This window comes from Mustela erminea, chromosome 12, assembly GCF_009829155.1.
Source record: "Mustela erminea isolate mMusErm1 chromosome 12, mMusErm1.Pri, whole genome shotgun sequence".
In the NCBI taxonomy this organism is placed as follows: domain Eukaryota; kingdom Metazoa; phylum Chordata; class Mammalia; order Carnivora; family Mustelidae; genus Mustela; species Mustela erminea.
The window spans coordinates 85,309,634-85,327,130 of record NC_045625.1 but is presented as its reverse complement, the minus strand read 5'-3'; the positions used below and the strand labels follow the sequence as shown (position 1 = coordinate 85,327,130).

The 17,497-nt window shown below is 50.6% G+C and overlaps 1 protein-coding gene and 1 long non-coding RNA gene across 10 annotated transcripts in view; one reads left to right on the top strand and one right to left on the bottom strand.

Annotated features, from left to right (window-relative positions):
* The window catches only part of SMARCA2 (SWI/SNF related, matrix associated, actin dependent regulator of chromatin, subfamily a, member 2), a 179,562-nt gene extending 167,580 nt beyond the window's left edge, over positions 1-11,982 (bottom strand). Inside the window, exon 1 of one of the 9 annotated variants that reach the window (XM_032308343.1) lies at positions 11,884-11,982. The gene's annotated coding sequence lies outside the window, so the exon portion shown is untranslated. The other 8 variants (XM_032308334.1, XM_032308342.1, XM_032308339.1 and 5 more) reach the window with 8 other exon arrangements.
* Positions 11,983-12,077: 95 nt separating this feature from the next.
* On the top strand, positions 12,078-16,307 carry LOC116570801. The gene is made up of 3 exons (XR_004277569.1): positions 12,078-12,649; positions 13,011-13,148; positions 13,997-16,307. It is a non-coding gene; the product is annotated as an uncharacterized LOC116570801 (long non-coding RNA).
* Positions 16,308-17,497: the final 1,190 nt, after the last annotated feature.

Here is a 17,497-nt window from a genome sequence, read left to right as displayed (position 1 = left end):
AGAATTTAGGCCATTCTGATGAATGAATTCGAGCTAAAACGGGAAGCAATGAAAGGCTACGTTGGAGGGATTATAACACAGTGTTTTGCTGATACAAGATGGGACTCAGAACCCAGCTGAAGTGGTTTCTAAAACAACAGGGAAGCTTCAAGGGTGAATTATAGCCTTGAATTCACTAGAGAGCCAAATGTTATTATTTATTCTTTGTGATTAACAAAGCGGGCAGAAGTAACTTTTTTTTTACCTTTTTTTTTTTTTTTTTTTTGCATGCCACCCCCTCATACACAGGCTCGTTCAGTCAGCGTCCTAAATTTAGGGAGCTGACGTCAACTCGGAGGTACTACAAGTTATAATGTTCTTTCATGTATATCAGCAAACTAATACACCCCTTTATTTTTCAGTGAATAAAAGGAAATTGCTTACTTCCTGTTATGGTTTACCTTGACATGGGCTTCAATAGCTATTCCGGTAACCCACCAGCGGTCTGAACAATGAAGATACGAATGCTGAGCCTGGCGGTCCCCACTGGCCACATTTTCTGTTTTAACGTATATTGACCCTTAATCCTGCCTCATGCCTAGGTATGGAATCGCTTCCGTGGGGGAATCTGGCTGGATGCTGTGATTACTTATATACTGTCCCAAACAAATGCTCCTCATTTTTATGTTAAAGGCAACTCCTAAAAAGCTTCTTTAAGGGGAAAAGAGACGAGGGGGGGGGATGGAAAAGTACTGGATACCTCCAGGGACTGTGGACACAGCAACATGTTGTGGAGGAAACTCCTTATGAAGAAGAGAAGCGTCCGGCGCCTGGGCCAACCGCGCGTCGCAAAGAAAGGCGCTCAGAGAGGCCCAGAAGTGTAACTAAGGAGAAGCCTTGCCCCGGCTCATGCAGGCAGGAATCTGGAGGATCATCCAAACCGGGAACGGGACACTCAGGCTGCTCTGATCGCGTCCAGAGATGCGGGTTCTGTCTGGTCTTCCCATCCCGAGACCACCACCAACCCTGGGATCCGGGGCACCAGTGCTTTTCCTCTATAGAGTCTTTTTGGTTCTTCTGGGCTTGAGCATCTCAAGGCTTCCCCCACCTATGCACCCAGGACTCCAAGCATCTCGAGGACGGGCCCCAGTCCTGTGTGCGGTGGCATTCGCGGGGCAGAATCTGGCCTGTCCCGGGATTCACGCCTCGCCACCAGCACCCAGGTAGACTGATGAGGGGTGACTCTCAAGGAGGAGGTCACAGCCCTGGCCTCTTGGCCCTCCCTCTGTATTTCTGCTGGGAGCTTCTTCGCGGTTGTGAGGACACAACCAGCCTTTCCCACTGCGGAAAGCAACTTGGCTGCTGTGAATTACAGAGCGGCTGAGCTTTCGAGCAGGGGTGCGGGGCACTAGTAAGTTACTGTGGTTCGGGTGTCAAGTCCAGCGTTGGCCAACTCAGTTTCTCCTTCACCAGCCACCCGGGGGTCCCTAGGAATCAAACCCTCGTCTTCCTCCTGCAAAGCACGGATGACAGCATGCAGACAGGCAGTGACAGGCGTGGACGCAGCAGGGACCTGGGACAAGCTCAGATCACCAGGACAGGGGAGGAGCCCACGTCTCTGCACAAGGTAACACTCAAAATCTGAGTTTCCTTTGGGCTGGGAGGTAGGGTGGCGAGAGCTACGCACCGTCACAGAGGAGCACAGCCTGTCCCACAGTTACGCGGCTGACAGAAGGAAGGCGACGCGTCTGGGGTGGGGGGACAAAGCGTAAAGCACAGCGACACCCCCCCCCCACAACGCACAGCACTGCGAGTCTCCGCCCTCCCGTAATGCGCTCCCTGAGGGCTGGCCGCCCTGTTCTTGGCCAAGACATTTTCAGCAGTACACCCTGTCTTTTTCTGCATCTGGATCCTGCCTTTACAACTGGGGAGTGTGTGTTTTTAAAAATAAAAGTCGTTGGAGCTTCCCACAGCGGCAACCACCCCAGATGCCTTCCCTCCTTCCTTCTCTCCTGAGCTGAGCAAGCCCCAGCGCACCCATCATGATGCATATTAAACAGGAGTTCAACTTCCTGGAACGTGGAGGGTCGCCAGCCTGACCATGACGACAGCGACCAAACATACACCTTTTCCTGTCCTACTGTGATCAGCCGAAACACTACTGGCCCCCCTCTTGCCGTCATATTTAAACATGCCCCCGGGGGCGTCAGAGTCACTGGAGCAACCTGAGTTGAGGACACCTGCTGTCACATCCCCCTGTAAAAGGTGAGGGCAGGAAGTGAGAAAGGGACCACGAAGCTGGCTCAGAGTCACGTCTGTCGGCAGAACTCTGCATCTCCTGCCGCAGCCCAGTGCTGAGCCACTTCACCCCTGGGGCAGGCGGGAGCCCCATACGTGCAGGAACCCGGAACGCTAAGAGAAGGGCAGAGAAGTCTCCAGGTGGCAATATGGGAGGGAGATCCTGCCAGGCTGAGGATCTGGCTGTGATACTAGATCAACCCATGAAGGGACAGAGAAGTGACCAGAAGCCCGGGAGAGCATAGGAGGTGGACATGAGGTCATGCATGAAGGTCGCTGAAGTCTAATCAGACGTCCAGAGGGCCCATTTTGCTTGTCCATTCCCAACTGTTCTGAATCTCCACTGCCCACAAGGCAGGTAGGAGGCACAGAAAGGCCCCGAGGGCTTACCCCAAGGCTCCGCCAGTCTGATAGGGAAAGAGACTTTTCCATAAATAGCAGTGGGGGCCCAGATGGAAGCTCCTGCAAGACAAGAAGGCAAACAGCTAAGGACGGACAGGAGAGACTGCCTGCGCTCTGCAGGGTGGAAGGAGGCAGAGGGAATACCGGTGGGCTTCCTGGAGAAGGTGACCTTTCAGCTAGGCCTCCAAGGAAAAAAACATAAAACCAACCAACCAAACAACCAACCAAACAAATAAATAGATGTATGTCTCCCAGACACTTTTGTTTTCTAGGCACAGAAAGGGTTTGGGGGGGGAGACAGGACATCCCAACTCGACAGCACATCTTCATCGCTGCGGGACTTACACAAAGACTGGGGTCCGGGTCAAAGGTGGCACATTCGCAATAAAAACTAGGCCCCCCTCGCATCCCGGGGAATAGCTCCGTCCTTTTAAAGTTCTCTGGCTGTTGCGGGAGAACTGCACGGCTCAGGAGATAGTTAAGATAAGGGTTCTTTTTATGTCTGTTTGCTGATTCAGAACATCTCCTGACCTGAAGCGCTTCTCGCTTTCTGTGCTGCTCTGTATAAAGGAATTGATAATTCTCCTACAAGAAGTAGCAACATCTCTCCATCCAACGGGAACAGAAGCGCTGCTGTGCTTAATGGGGGAGTGGGGCGTGGGCTAGAACAGCAGTGAAGATAAAGGAAATAAATCCACCAGAAGTTTCTTTTTCAGAGACCAAGGTTGCCTGGATAGACAGCGAAACATTACCAAAAGGCCTCCCACTCCTCAGTCTGGGACGTGCAGCTTGAAACAGTACACGCCACGGGGAAAAACCACGCCGGGCCTGAAGTTCAACGGGACATGTCACTGGACCCCAAATTCTAGAAAAGCCTAGAAAACATTTTCCTCCTAGTGCTTTCTGTCAGTTTCCCATTCAAAGTCAAGTAGGTTTTAAAAAGGGGTTGGATTTGGGGCGCCTGGGTGGCTCAGTCAGTTAAGCATCTGCCTTGGGCTCAGGTCAGGATCCTACCTGGGATCGAGTCCCGCATCAGGCTTCCTGCTCACTGGGGAGCCTGTTTCTCCTTCTCCGTCTGCGACTCCCCCCTCCCCCCGCCCACTGCCTTGTGCCCTTTTCTGTCTCAAATAAATAAATAAAATCTTTAAAAATAAAACAATAAAAATAAAAAGGGGCGGAATAAAAAAACGGTACTCGGTCCGGCTTTTGTGACCTTTTCTGTCAAACGGCAAAGGAAACAAACGAGGTTAGCTGCTGCCTTCCCTTTAAATAACCTGGCCTGGGACTGTCCTTGCCCAGAATCAGACCTGGCCAAGGCTCAGGGGAAGCTCTGTGTGGGACAAAAGAGAACACAAACATTGCAACAGCTAATTCCTGCCCTGCCCTTCCCCGGGGATACTCAGGAACCTGGCACTTAACACCATCACCCTTCAAGATGGTGGCCTACCTATGTCACAATCCCAGGACCTCCTCCACGAGGAGAGCCAACCTTTCCGCTGAGGAAAACGGCTTCAGAGGAGGGTGTCTATGAGCAAACCCAAAGTACCAGAAAAAGTCCCTCAGCAAAACAACACTAGGGCAGAGCATCCTTTTAACGCAGGACACATGACCTTTGGTAGTTATAAAGGTTATCACCGATCGCCATCACTTCCAACATTTAGTTGAACCCAAACTGCTAGGCAACTGGCCAAAACCACACCACGCCAACCAAACCGACAAAAGCTCGCTTCAGAGGACACCACCCTGACAGGTACCGTCCTGTGTCCATTTACATGTACAACCCTCCTTCCTCCGTTCTGTGAGGTCCCTGTGCAAGCAGCCTCATTTGGGATGCTGGTAAGAAATGGTGGTAGCCACCTCCTTCTCTGTCCGCTAAGATAACTGCATTTACACATTAAACCTAAACGTATGAGTCTGAAATACCTATTTTAAAAACTCTTCTGGCTGAGAAGGTGCGCTATGACTTTGCAGTAAAGCTTGACCCTTCTTTGCTGAATGAACCTCAGGGACAGGACAGACGGGTTTTGATATGCCCCACTTGCTGGGGCTTTCACAGTAGCCACAAAAGTTCAAGTAGGAACCCTTCAAGTTCACTGCAATTAAAATGGATAATGGCCATTTACTGCTAACATGCCCTTTAAAAGAAATCACCACCATAGCTCATTGGAGCTTAAGTTTCGAGTTCTTCATCTACAAACTAGGCAAAACAGTCGTCGGCTACAACCACGATTCTGATATGAATCAAGTAAAATACCACATTTGAAGACACCTTATGAGCTCTGCTGTAAAAATGTATATTACCGGGACACCCTTTCAATGGTTTCGACACCCACCCCGGCCTCGAATCCACAGGGCGATGTAAACTATTTTTGCTCATGAATTCCCTCGATCAAAACTTCTGAGACAAGCCTCCAGTAAGCACCGGATAAAATATTCCTGCAACAGTCCGGATGTCAAGTCTTTCTACCACGTCCAACATTGTCTTCCACAAATTCTCGCCAACACGAACCTCCTCCCTGAGCCATCAGGTCAAACGTCTTCTCATGGATTCTTCAGACCAGTCCCTGTAATCTCTGGATTTTTCTTCTGATGCTCAGTACCCCCATGTGCGCCACCCCTCCCCACAAGGCTACCCCATGGACCTGCGACAGCTCCCCCGACCTCTCCCTGCATCACGAGGCCTGCGTGGTTTACCATATTCTCAGATCTATTCTTGAAAACACAACTGCAGATTTAATTGTAGATTTAATCTCAGTTGTAGATTGTGTACTTTTCACGGAGTTATGGGCTTTGCTTAATAGCATTTTAGCACATGTATGAGTACGGCACAGCGCAACGGCCCGGGTCGCTGCAGACACTACAAAGGGCAACATGTGCCCACTTCAAAAGCAGTGCGGGGAAAAGGGGAGAGGGCTTCCCTCCTGTCCATTCCACTTGCAAGTTCAGTGACTTATCTTCCAGTGGGACGAGAACAACTGGGATACGCAACATCAAGTGGGTGAAGAAATACATAATCATCCTCAAGAAAGAAACACAAACACAAACCAACAGACAATTTCCCTGGGGTTACTATTAACCTACCAAACAATACATCCCGATATTTTTTGTTCGGATATGAGTTTTCTATTTTTAAGTAATTTAAATTTCCAAATCCTGAATTCAGCTTTTATAAAAGGGGGGGGGATGTGGGGGGGATTAGAATTATATTTAATGGCTTTTAAACTTCAAACTCATTTCAACTCCTAGGGGTTCCACTGGACAATTCATGAAAGGGTCAGCCCATATTTGGAGGAGATCAGCTCCTAAAAAGTTTCTAAAACATCAGTGCTTGCATCACTGTAGATAATGGTGTAGATAATGGCCTTGGTGTAAAACCGATGCTTGGGTTGATGCTTATGCCCCTGAAAATACTAGAGAAAGCTGTGATTTTTAAAGCTTTTACATGATACAGGCCTATAGCCTGATTATAACTGTGTGAATGTTCTGAAAGTCTTACATAACGAAGAAAGCATCACAATTCACAGCTTCAATTACATAATAATGTGTTATAAATCCAGACGCCCAGAAGGGCACCACTTACGTCAATATTTCAGCCAAAATCCTGTATTCTGTATCTAAACCATCATTCCAAATGAGTGAATTAGTAAGTTATTCACCCATAATTAAAATCAAAAGATGCCTCTATCCACCATCGTAAAGACCCAGCGAGGTGGTTTCTGAATGTCATCAGCTCTACGATATGTTTTTGCTGAGGTATAATTATTCAAGCATCTTTGACTGTATCTTTAAAACCTGTAATACTGACAGTCTAATGCATCCTGAATACTTCCAAGGAAAAGTACTACATTCACATGAGAAAAAAAAAAAAAAACCGAAGTCGTAATAAATAGCAATGAGGTGTAAAGTTTTGCAAACCCACATTGCAAGACCCCATTTAACTTGCTGATAAATAACCTCAAAGTACATATGCTATCTTTCATAATGATTGTGGCAGCACTGAGTTTTAGACTTCTGTATTCTCTGGTAAATATAATCATGACTTCCTATGCAGAAAAAATAAACATCTCAGGCCTTCCTAAGTAAGTACTCTACCAAACAGCTTTACCGCCATTCCTATTTTCTGCTCGCAACTACTTACGGAATGACCCGAGATTTTTTCAAATGGCTAGAGATTAGAGTTCCATCATGCAAACTCTTCCCAAGACAACAGAGAAGTCAGCATCCTCTGTAGGTCTGAAACGATCTACAGAACACATTTAAGGACAAGGAGTGATTCAGAAGACCACTCTTTCACACAAGAAAGTGACAAGAGAAAAATCAGAAGCAACTCCCAAATATGGCTTTCCCATTAGGGAAATTTTCTCATCTGTTCACCAGAAACACTGCAGAAGAGAAAAGTGACTCATTTATAGGGAGTTCTCCCAGTCCACTCATGTTAAGCAACAAACTGTCCGTGGCTCCCCTGAAAACCAACTTGACCCCAAACAGTGGGAATCAAAACTTGGGCTGGTTGAAATCAGGTCCTATCAACACTCCCTCACAAGGCCAGCGCTGGCAAACCCTGCCCAGCATTATATTTGTGATAATTCAGTTCTCGTGGCAGCATGTCAAGATGTCACCAATCATGATTTATTATTTCTCTGGAGTATCAGAAAGCTGCTGACCTAGGGCAGTTTGACAAACAAAGACCTTGTTTACAAAGGAAGACTTCTAAAGGGGAAAAAAAAAAAAAAAAGAAAGAAAGAAAAAGAAAAAAGCCAGGAAAACACTGGAGGACACCACCACTTTTATAGCTTATGAAAGTTTTCACTTTTCTGATCTTGCTCTAATAAAATAAAAGCCTTTAAAATGAGATGTCAAAATATTATAGTAAAATAAGGGGCATCCAAATGGTCTCCTAGAGAGAATGGGATACGCTTTTACACTGGCCTGTAAATGTCTGATCTTAATCAAAGACAGAAAGTTTTGAATAATTATTTGCCAAAGTGTTACTTTCCAGTTACACTGTCAGAAATAATTCCAGCATTAGCAATAAAATACAAGCAGGAGCACTCTATTTTTTTATTATTATTATTTTTTTGGTCAATTCCAAGCCTCAGGTATTGGTCAAAGCACCTTTCAAGAAACTTGACAAGAAATGCTCAAAAACCACTTTAAAACCGAACAAAAGAAAAGATCTAAAGCTCCTTTGAACACACTCTTGCGGTGAATATTTTCTTAAGACGCCACAGTGCAGCTAGTCCCAGAGCTGGGATGTCACTGCTGTCACTCAGAAGAGAAAGGCTGCATTGAAGGAGACACTCCCTCCCCTCTGACCATTCTTCAAGGGTTCTGATACCCCGAACTCCTAATTTATTTTCACAATCTTATTTACCCACAAGGCACCACCTCTGCTTAATGCCTCCAATCAGGTAAATGGATCCCAGTCCCCAGGTTTGGATTTTTTCCTTAGTCCACTGCAATAAATATCTTTGGTACCTAACAGGTATCTCCAAATCCCTTCTTCCCAGTGCAAACACTGGAGTCAGGGAACTTAAAAAAAAAAAAAGTCCAGGAGAATAAAAGCGCAATTAGATCCCTAAAAGAGGGAGTGTGTCTGGATTTGCATAACAATACACCAACTTGGATAAAGACCTGCCACACCTCTTAACACTTCACCAGCGTGCTCAAAGTAGGCTGGTCGCCTACCAGGTCTAGTGTGAGCAAACAAGCCTGGGGCAGTGGCCCTGCCCCCCCGCCCCCAAATCGACGCAAAATAGTACCGAAATATCTGAACGTGCACATCGAAGTGTCTATACACACATATGCTGGTGGGTATGGCTTTTATTTTAGTCAAGCTCTCGGGGCCTTCTGAGTCTTCGCTGGTGCGGCAGAAATTCTCTGCTACTCCACACGCCAGCAACAAGCTTTCTGTTCCTACAAGCGTTCTGCTCCTGGGAGCACGGCACGACCAGGTGTAAATAACAAAGTCCTTTGAAAGGGGAGTTTAAAATGTAGCTCTGCTCTTCATGACGCACAGATGTTAAAAATAACCGCCCCATGCAGGAGATGAACGTGTGTATCCTTAACGCTTCCCCCGGGCTCTAACATTTCAGGTACTTGGGAATGGAGTCTATCTAGTGACCAGGAGACAATGATGACAGCTCTGCATCAAATATCAACCCCCGTCGCTTTGTGGTTTCGAAAGCACCAACGTCCACCAGATTGGGGAGGAAGGAAAAAAGGCGAAACCTTGCAAAACTCTCCCAAAAGTTATATAAACAAAGGAGGGGAGAAGCCCAGTGTGGGCTTTGCACCCATGTGCTATTAAAATTACATAACACCCGGCGCAGACATTAGAGAAGGAATGGATTCTGCACGACAGCCCCCTCCACTTCCCCCGACTCCCCAAGCCCGTCTCCTGCTCTTCAAAAATCCAAACGCCTGGCAAGAGCAAAGGGACGACTCGGCCTATTTATTTGATTGCCGGAGTAAATCCTGCGAGAGTTGCAGGCACGTTTAGGCCCAAAGTTTGCATGTGCAACAGCGGCGACTCCACTCTCCGGACCCGGAGGAGAAGGCGCTGACCAGCGACAGCCGCCGGCGAGGCCTTCTCCGTCCCCCCTCGCGGGGCTTCCCGCTGGAAAGTTTTCCACGCGACCGAGCGGAGGGCGAGGAGCCCGCTTCCCCCGCCGGCCTGACTTTGCAGGAAAGGCGAGCCGGGAGCCCGGAGGGGGCCGGCAGGGAAAGAGCTGGAACAAGCTCCGCACCCGGCGGGCGGCGCCGGCGCAGGCTCCTTACCTGGGGGACGCGGAACAAAAAGAGGCGCGGGGCTCGGCGAGCCTGCGGCGGCGGCGCCACCCGCTGTCGGAGCGGGGCTCCCCAGCCGAGCCCTAGGCCCGCGCCCGAGCCCGCGGCCCGGCCCCCGCCGCCGCCGCCGCCGCCGCCGCCGCTTCCTCCCTCGCGCGCGTCATGTCACGGCGATCAAACATGTCTGTGTGCGCTTCGCTGCTGTGACTTCCTGATTCCCCGCCGCTCGCGCGCGCACACGCACACTCACTGCCACACGCACACGCCACCCCCCCCCCCCCGGCCCCCGCCACCAAACCTCGCCTGGTCCTCCCGGGGCTCCCGGCGGCCGCCGGCGCCTCTGCTCGCGACGCACGGGCCCCGGCGCGCACAACACACACTCACACTCACGCGCAGACACGCTCGCGCCGGCCCCGAGGGCGCGGAGACGCGAGCGGCGGGAGCTCGCCGCCCCCTCCCGCCCCCCTCCCTACTTAGCCGCCCTGCCAAACTTTTTTTTTTTTTCTTTTTTCCTGCCTGATCCGTGTCCAACTTCCCTCCGCCCCCACCCCCCACCCCCGGCAGTCCGGCCTGCCCCGCGCTCACCAGGATCCGCCGCAAGCTGCAACCCGGATAAAAATAATAATGCAATCCAGGCGGCGGAGGCAGGGGCGAGCGCGAAGACGCTGGCAGGCGGCGATCTCCCCGCGTGTACCGGAAACCCGCCGAGTGCCGGGACCAGGGCACGGGGGTCCCCCGGAGCCCGCACTGCTGCGCCCCGCCCCGCGCGGTGCAACTGCGCCCAGGCTGCGAGGCCTGGTGCGGGGCACCCGGAGCACCGGGCTCGGCGTGCGCCCGCAGCCGGAGGGCGCCTAGGGACTGGCACGCCGGACCGGTTATTTGGGGAAGTGCATCGCGACACCTTTGCAGATGGCATGGCCCTGTTTTGCAACGCAAACGGGAGGAGGGAAGACGGCCGGATGGAGGGGGAGAGCAGAGGAAGGGGTAAATCAGGTTGGGATGGGAATAAAGCAAACTCGAAAGCAGGGAGCGAGAAGGAAGGGGTGCGTGTCATCGTTGGGAGGAGGCTCCCACCCGGTCTCCCCGCCTCCCGCCCTCGCCACCCCCTCCCTCCTTCCCCCGCCCCCCCGCAGCCCTTCCCCTTCTCCGGCGAACGCCACCACTGCTGCCCGGGTGCGCGCGGGTCCTGTTTGTGACAGTCAGGCAGAGAAGATTATCCAGATCATGGCCTCCCGGCCCGCAGCCGCGGCGGCTCTCCCGGGCCCCAGCGAGCCCCTAGCACCCGGACGATCGCGGGCGACCGACGCCCGAGGTTCCCGCGGCTCAAGCTGGGGGACGACGCCAAGCAAAAGAAAACAAACCCCGGGAGGGGGAGGGCAGGGTAACTGAGCCCGGCGGGCACCTCCGACCTCCTTCTCTGGGGCCTCCTCCCGCCCTCCCGGCGGTGCGGCCCGGGGCCGGACACCCCGAACTTCAACACCCGAGCCCGCGCGGCCGCCAGGTACCCGAGGCAGGGACGTCCGCAGAGCCCCGGGCGCAGCGCCCCGGTAACCCCTTTGCCTAAAGGCCTGCGTACCGGTCAGCGTCCCCATCCCCGCCCGAGAGAACCCGCCAAGTGGAGGTGACACCTCCGATCCGGCACGCACCGGCCCCGCGGCGGTGGCGGCCGTCTCTACGGCGCGCCGGCTCCGGCTTCGCCCGCCGCGATCCGCTGGCGTCTCGGCCACGGGAGCCCTTTAAACAAGTCCCCGGGAAGCGGGCGGCAGCCGCGCTCGTTGGCGCCCCGCCGCCAGCCCGGGCTCCTCGCCCTCCTCTCCCGCTCCCCGTCCAACTCTTCCGGGGAGGACTGCTGGGGTGAACTGTCGCCTGTCCATCCTCCTCCCGGGCCCTCCAGCCTGCCCCCCTCCACCGTCCCCCTCCCCCAGCTTTAAGGGGATGGTGGGGTGGGGGGGGATTGCAACCTGGCCGAGTGTGTGTGTGTGTGTGTGTGTGTGTGTGTGTGTTGCAACCTTGAGTTGGCAGCGCTCCGCTGACTGCCTACCTAGGGTCAAGGCTGGGCTTCGTGGGGATTCCCCCCGCCCCTCGCCTCCCCGAAGTAGTCATTATTACTGTTATTATTAGAACAGCGAGGTTCGGTTGAAACTTTCCCGTTTCTTCCGCGGCCGCCCGGGAGCTGTCGTTAGAGCATTCCACCTGAGGCCCGCGGGGAGGAGGCGGGCTTTTTTGTTGTTGTGGCGGCGGTTGGCCCGCCTGTTTGTTTTGGTCTCCGTGCATGCACAATAAATAATAATTAGGATAATAATGAATAATCCCCGGCGAAGGCGGCGCGGGGCCGGAGGGGTGTTCCTGCGGCGGCTGCAGCCCCGAGGCCGGAGGGAGGGGAGAGAGGAGAAAGGAGTTGTAAGTTATATTTACCTTGCTCGCGAGCAGTGTGCTGGCTGAATCTCTTCCCTCTCTGAGTCACCCAGAGTACAGAAACAGAGGGAGAGAGGACTAGATTATGAATATGACTTCATTGATGACAGCCATCCCCTCCTCTTCCTAAACTCGGGCTCCGCCCCGCGTCCCACCCTCGCCGCCTCCGCGGGCGCCGGAAGACGCGCCGCAGTTGGCCCCGCGCGCCGCTCCTCCCTGCCCGGCCGGGCGCGGGTTGGCGGGACGCGCCTGTCACTCGGCCCGCGCAGCGACTCCGGGAGCTCGGGGGGAAGCAGGGGGCGGTGTGCAAGAATGTGGATCGAGACAGCTCTACTGTATGCGTGGATCCGTGTGTGTCTGCGAGGCGCCGGCTCTCGGGCCGTGCTCGTGCCTGGAGCGGGGACACTGCGCAGGACGCCGAGCGCCCCCGAGCCCCGGCGGGGTCGGGCGCCCGTTGTCGCTGTCCCCGCGGTGCTCCGGGCTCCCCCACCCCGCACCGGGGAGGCTGGGGAAGCGGAGGCGGCCCCGGGAGAGCCAGGGCGGCCGTAGTAATAGCGCGTAGTAGTTTGGGGGTATGTGGAGAAGGTGCTGGAATGTAACCGTGCCTCCGCCTGCCGGAGCCAGCCTGCAGAGGGAAAGGGAGGGGACAGGCGGAGGGCTCCCGGGGGGGGGCACCAGAGCGGCTGGTGGCACGGTCTTGACCGTGAAAGAAGAAACAGGCATCGTCGTGCCGGCTGAAACTTTTTCTCCCCAACCCCCACTCAAGGTTGTAATTATAAATCTGTCCCCTTCCTCCCCGGTAAAAAGGGAGGCGGGCACAAAGAACATTCCTGCCAAATCTGTCTTTTTTCTGGAGGACGGCAAGCTTCCAAATGCCAGTGAGGGGAAAAAAACAAGCTGAGAGGCTGAACGCCTTGTAAATAAATAAGCCCATCCTCACCCCTCTGTTTACTTCGTGGACCAGATAGGGCACTGGAAGCTTCCCTCACCTGTCATCTGCGAAGGGAATATATACAAAATTACGGAAAAACAACCCCGTGGGGGCGGGGCGAGCGGCTTAGGGGACAGCTGAAGCATGGAATCTGCTTTTGATTTAAGAAGGGGAATAAATCTCTTATCCTGTACAGTCCACAGGCTGGCTCTTCTCTCCCACCTCGCATTTAAGAGCGATTAAGGCTCCGCACAGTAGATTGCCGGCGCTTGGCAGTTGGGCGACCTCTTGTTCCAATTCTCCTTGAAATACAGTTCTTTGGCTGGCGGAATAGGTCAGTGTTTGCTGAGACAATTTTATTTTTAGTTTTATGAAGTGTGAAAGAATGTTAGGAGATTTTAAATCAGGGGCCTATTATTTCAGACTCAGATTAATGTAAGTGCTTGACTCTTAAAATTAAAACTGTTCCTATATGGTAGTGTTATGAAAAGAATGATGTATCCCTTATTTTGTAATGTAATGGCTTCAATTAGTCATTCAAAGCGCACTGTGGCTATTTGGTTGAGGATTTTCCCCCTAGAGTAAAATCCTATTTTAAGACCATTTTGCAGTTGCAGAATTGACTCTTGGAGCAGGCCGGTCTGAAACGCAGTTCTAGGATGCTGGGAACCGGGCACTGGAGAAGTTGAAGACAAGAAACAAGGCTGCATCGGCTCATGAAATGGCAAAATCTGTTTACGTGGCTGGCCCATTGCGAGGGGAAGCAGAAGTCTGCAAGGCCACCAAGTTCAGGAGCCAAGGAGTGTCCATGTCAGCATCCCGTAGTTTCTGAGGCTTTGTTACCTGCTTGATAACTTCAGCATTATACTTTCCCATCTATCCCAAAGTGAACCTCGGGATAACAAAAGAGAACGCATCTAAGAGAAATAGGATAGAGTATGCCCTAAAGGACTGACTGTTAGAACTTGTTTTTCTGCCTGAGGATATGCCAGGATAACTTTTCCCCAGGAAACAAACATCGAGAAACCTTGAAATTAGCAATGTAGTAAAAGTATAACTTCTAACTGCCTCATAAACCGCAACTAATAATATAGCCAGATAATCTAGTTGTCAGTAAGAGGGCCCTCACCTAATGGCAATGCTTATTATATTAGCTAATAATAGGTTCTAATTTTTTTTCAGGCCCAATTTGTTTCTCTGGCACACCAACCTCACACTTATCCTTCCTTGTGCGTAAGTACCTTTGATCCCTTTAGGATTCCATCTTCACCGGCCATGCCACATTTCAAAGAGAGAACAATCATCTTAGTAAGACACTGGAGGAAGAGAATGGCCATTCCTCCTGGCGTTTTGTCAGAGGGAGAGTGGAGAAGAAAATGCTTGCTTTGCTACCCGTGTATATTCCTCGGCTCATATAACATTTTGATGCAGCGCTTGGAAGGACTGGTATCAATGCATTCTATACTCAACTATGGGAACTGAAAAATAAAATCTGTCTCTGGGAGCAGAGCTTAAATACAGATACTGCATCTCCTTTTTCCTTTGTATTGGTCTAAGAAAGCACCACCTTCTCCCTTTTGGTCTTCCCTCGGAAGAATCGTCTCGTTGGTGGCAGGCGCTGCAGAAAGTAGAAATGTTAGAAAGTAAGGCCTACACTCAGGAGAAATGAAAAGGCATTCACTCAGTACGGGTGCAGGGGAAGCCTGTAGAACATGGAGCAGAAGCTTCATCTCTTAGGTAAAGCAACATGTAACAACTGATGTTAAGGAGGAAAATGATGGGGTTCTTTTGTCTCGCAGAAGATCCACACAAAAGCCAATATGGTTGCAGGCTAAAAGGACCCCAAGAGGTTGCGCGGGTGGCTGTGTGTGCGTGAAGCTTTTCCTTTTGGACTTTGATGAGTCATGATGTGTTCTCTGAACTTGCTTTTCTCTTTCTAGTTTGGCATCAAGAGATGGAAGTCGCTCTTTCATGTCTGTATGGCCACTTTCACTTGTTATGTAAGTCGGCTGCGGTTGATGTTCTGTTTAGAGTGGATGTTGGGTTTGAAAATTGGTATCTGGCTATAACATCCTCATAGGGAACAATTCCTCATGCAATGTTTGGAAGCTTGTAATCCCACCAGGCAAACTGGTAATGGCCGGCTGAAGTGTTGCCAGGCTTCCGACAGGAACAAGTCAGACACTTAGGAAATGAATACTTTTTCTACAGTCGTGGAGCCTAAACTTGTTTAGGCTCTTGGACAAAAGTGAATTAGCCGACATTTACTTTAGTGACGAGTTTATAATTAGCAAGTAAATTGACCATAGAGGTAAAAGCTCTTCTTTCTCCTTTTTCCCAACCAACTGTCTCAAGAGATTTTGTTTCGTCAGTCGTTCCTCCAAAATACCCGCCCTGTTCTCTGTGATGGCATCTCCCTCTCATTTAAGAGCCTTTGTCTATTTCCAATCCATTCCGTGATAAATTTTGGTCATAGCATGTCATCCAAGGCTGAGCACCGACGGATTTCTGCCAGCCTCGTTGACTTCCTCAAACCCCTCAAACCCCTCAAACCCCGGCGCCAGAAACCTGGACTACCCGCGGGTTCCTAAGGGACCATACTGGATATACCTCCGTCCGACCAAAATGCAGATTCCCAGTCCTATCCTCCAAGACTCAGCTATGGCCCAGCCTCCTTCCGGTGGCCCTCCTTGCCCTCCCCAGGCAAAAGAAGCTGCTTAGCCGACTCTGCTCCCATAGCAACCAGTGTGTACCTCCATTATAGCTCTTACCACTTTGATGCGATTATTTGGTTGGTATCCTCCACTAGATGGTTAGTGCCTGGAGGGCCTAGAGCAAGTACAATTCATCTTCGAAACCTCAGCCCTTAGCCAGACGTCTAGTACATTGTATGTTGTTTAAAAACAAAGCAAAAACACCAAAAAGCAAACAACCCTCTCCCATATTAAAATTATCTGATAGGATCTAAGGGGTCTTCCCAATTAGTAATTCTCAAGCTAATGAACAGGATTACTAAGTGTTCAGAATCCGCTGTTTTCCAAGCTGAAAAGGCTAATATGCTTTTGTTTGGTTTGTTCTGTTTCGGGGGGCGAGGTCGGAGGTGAGAAACTACAGCTCTTGAAGTCATATAGAGAGCACTGAGAGGAGGTTTTGTGTGGTTTTTAAATTAGGCTAGGAGCAACACGAGTTCACTTAACAGCCGTGTGATAGAGGAGTAATCATGATAATAGTATCTCCTTTTATTTCTCCTTTAAATCACAGGCCAGGGTTTGTGCACAGGCCTTGACCCATGCCCTTGGTCCACTTGATCCGACTGAGTTACGTGACATTATCCCCATTTTACAGATGAAGAAACTGAGAGGCATTAAATTATTTGCCTCAGGTGGGGTCTCCATAGTGGAGTGAGCAAGGCAGTTCACTGTGATTTGGGAAGAACATTAGAAATTCTATTTCTTGGGGGCGCCTGGGTGGCTCAGTGGGTTAAGCCTCTGCCTTCGGCTCAGGTCATGATCTCAGGGTCCTGGGATCGAGCCCCGCATCGGGCTCTCTGCTCAGCGGGGAACCTGCTTCCCCCCCTCTCTCTGCCTGCCTCTCTGCCTACTTGCAATCTCTGTCAAATAAATAAATAAAATCTTAAAAAAAAAAAAAAAAAGGAAAGAAATTCTATTTCTTGGGCGCGTGGGTGGCTCAGTTGGTTAAGCAACTGCCTTCGTCTCAAGTCATGATCCCGGGGTCCTGGGATCGTCTCCCACATTGGCTCTCTGCTCGGCAGGGAGCCTGCTTCCCCCTCGATCTCTGCCTGTGTCTCTGCCTGCTTGTGATCTCTGTCGTCAAATAAATAAATAAAATCTTTAAAAAAATATATACAATGATCAAAAAGAGAAAAGCTTTCCAAACGTTCATTATATTTATTCAAGTAGCACCTTTACGAGGTGCCCAGGAAAGTGGTCACGTGCCTAGTGCTGTAGCTGAGGAGTACTCACTGAAGAGCCCCGGGGAGGGGTGACAGTGCCCCCACCTCGTTCTTTCACTGACTTCAGGGTGTTGACACTGCCTAACTTCACACCTTCCGCAAAGTGTCTTGTCTGGCTTTAACCAATTAACTCTCTTATTTGGAAAACAAGTGGCTTCAAAGATTCCTTCAAAGAAATCGAAGATTGAGATAAAACCAATAATGCACTCACAGGTGAAAATCAAGATCAGATCTGCCACTTTCAGTTCTAAGAGTTTTTCGCCAGCCGTACGGAGACGTGAAAACAATGACAGTCTAATTGGATCTGACAAGAAATAGGTCAAAAACATTCACAAATTTGCGAGACTACTTGCAATTTGGATTTCTATGAACTGTCATTAATGATGAATTCTGATCTGAGCATCTATTTTTCCGTGAGATATTAACTATTGATAGAGGATGATATCATCGTGATTAGCGGGGTATTTTATTTTCTCATCTTCATCTCGGTCTTCTATAACTTCTATTTTGTGTATGTTTTATGATACGCTTGATATAGTAATACTGAATACATGCATTACGAATTAATAGACATAAGTCATGGTCTATCCTTACTTTATTCTTTTCCTTTTTAACTGCAAGCGGAATGTGATCAAACGACTTGGAGAGAACTAAGCGATGAAGTCAGAATTTTTAACCCAGCTTGGTAAAGCTCCAGACTCGGCGTGATC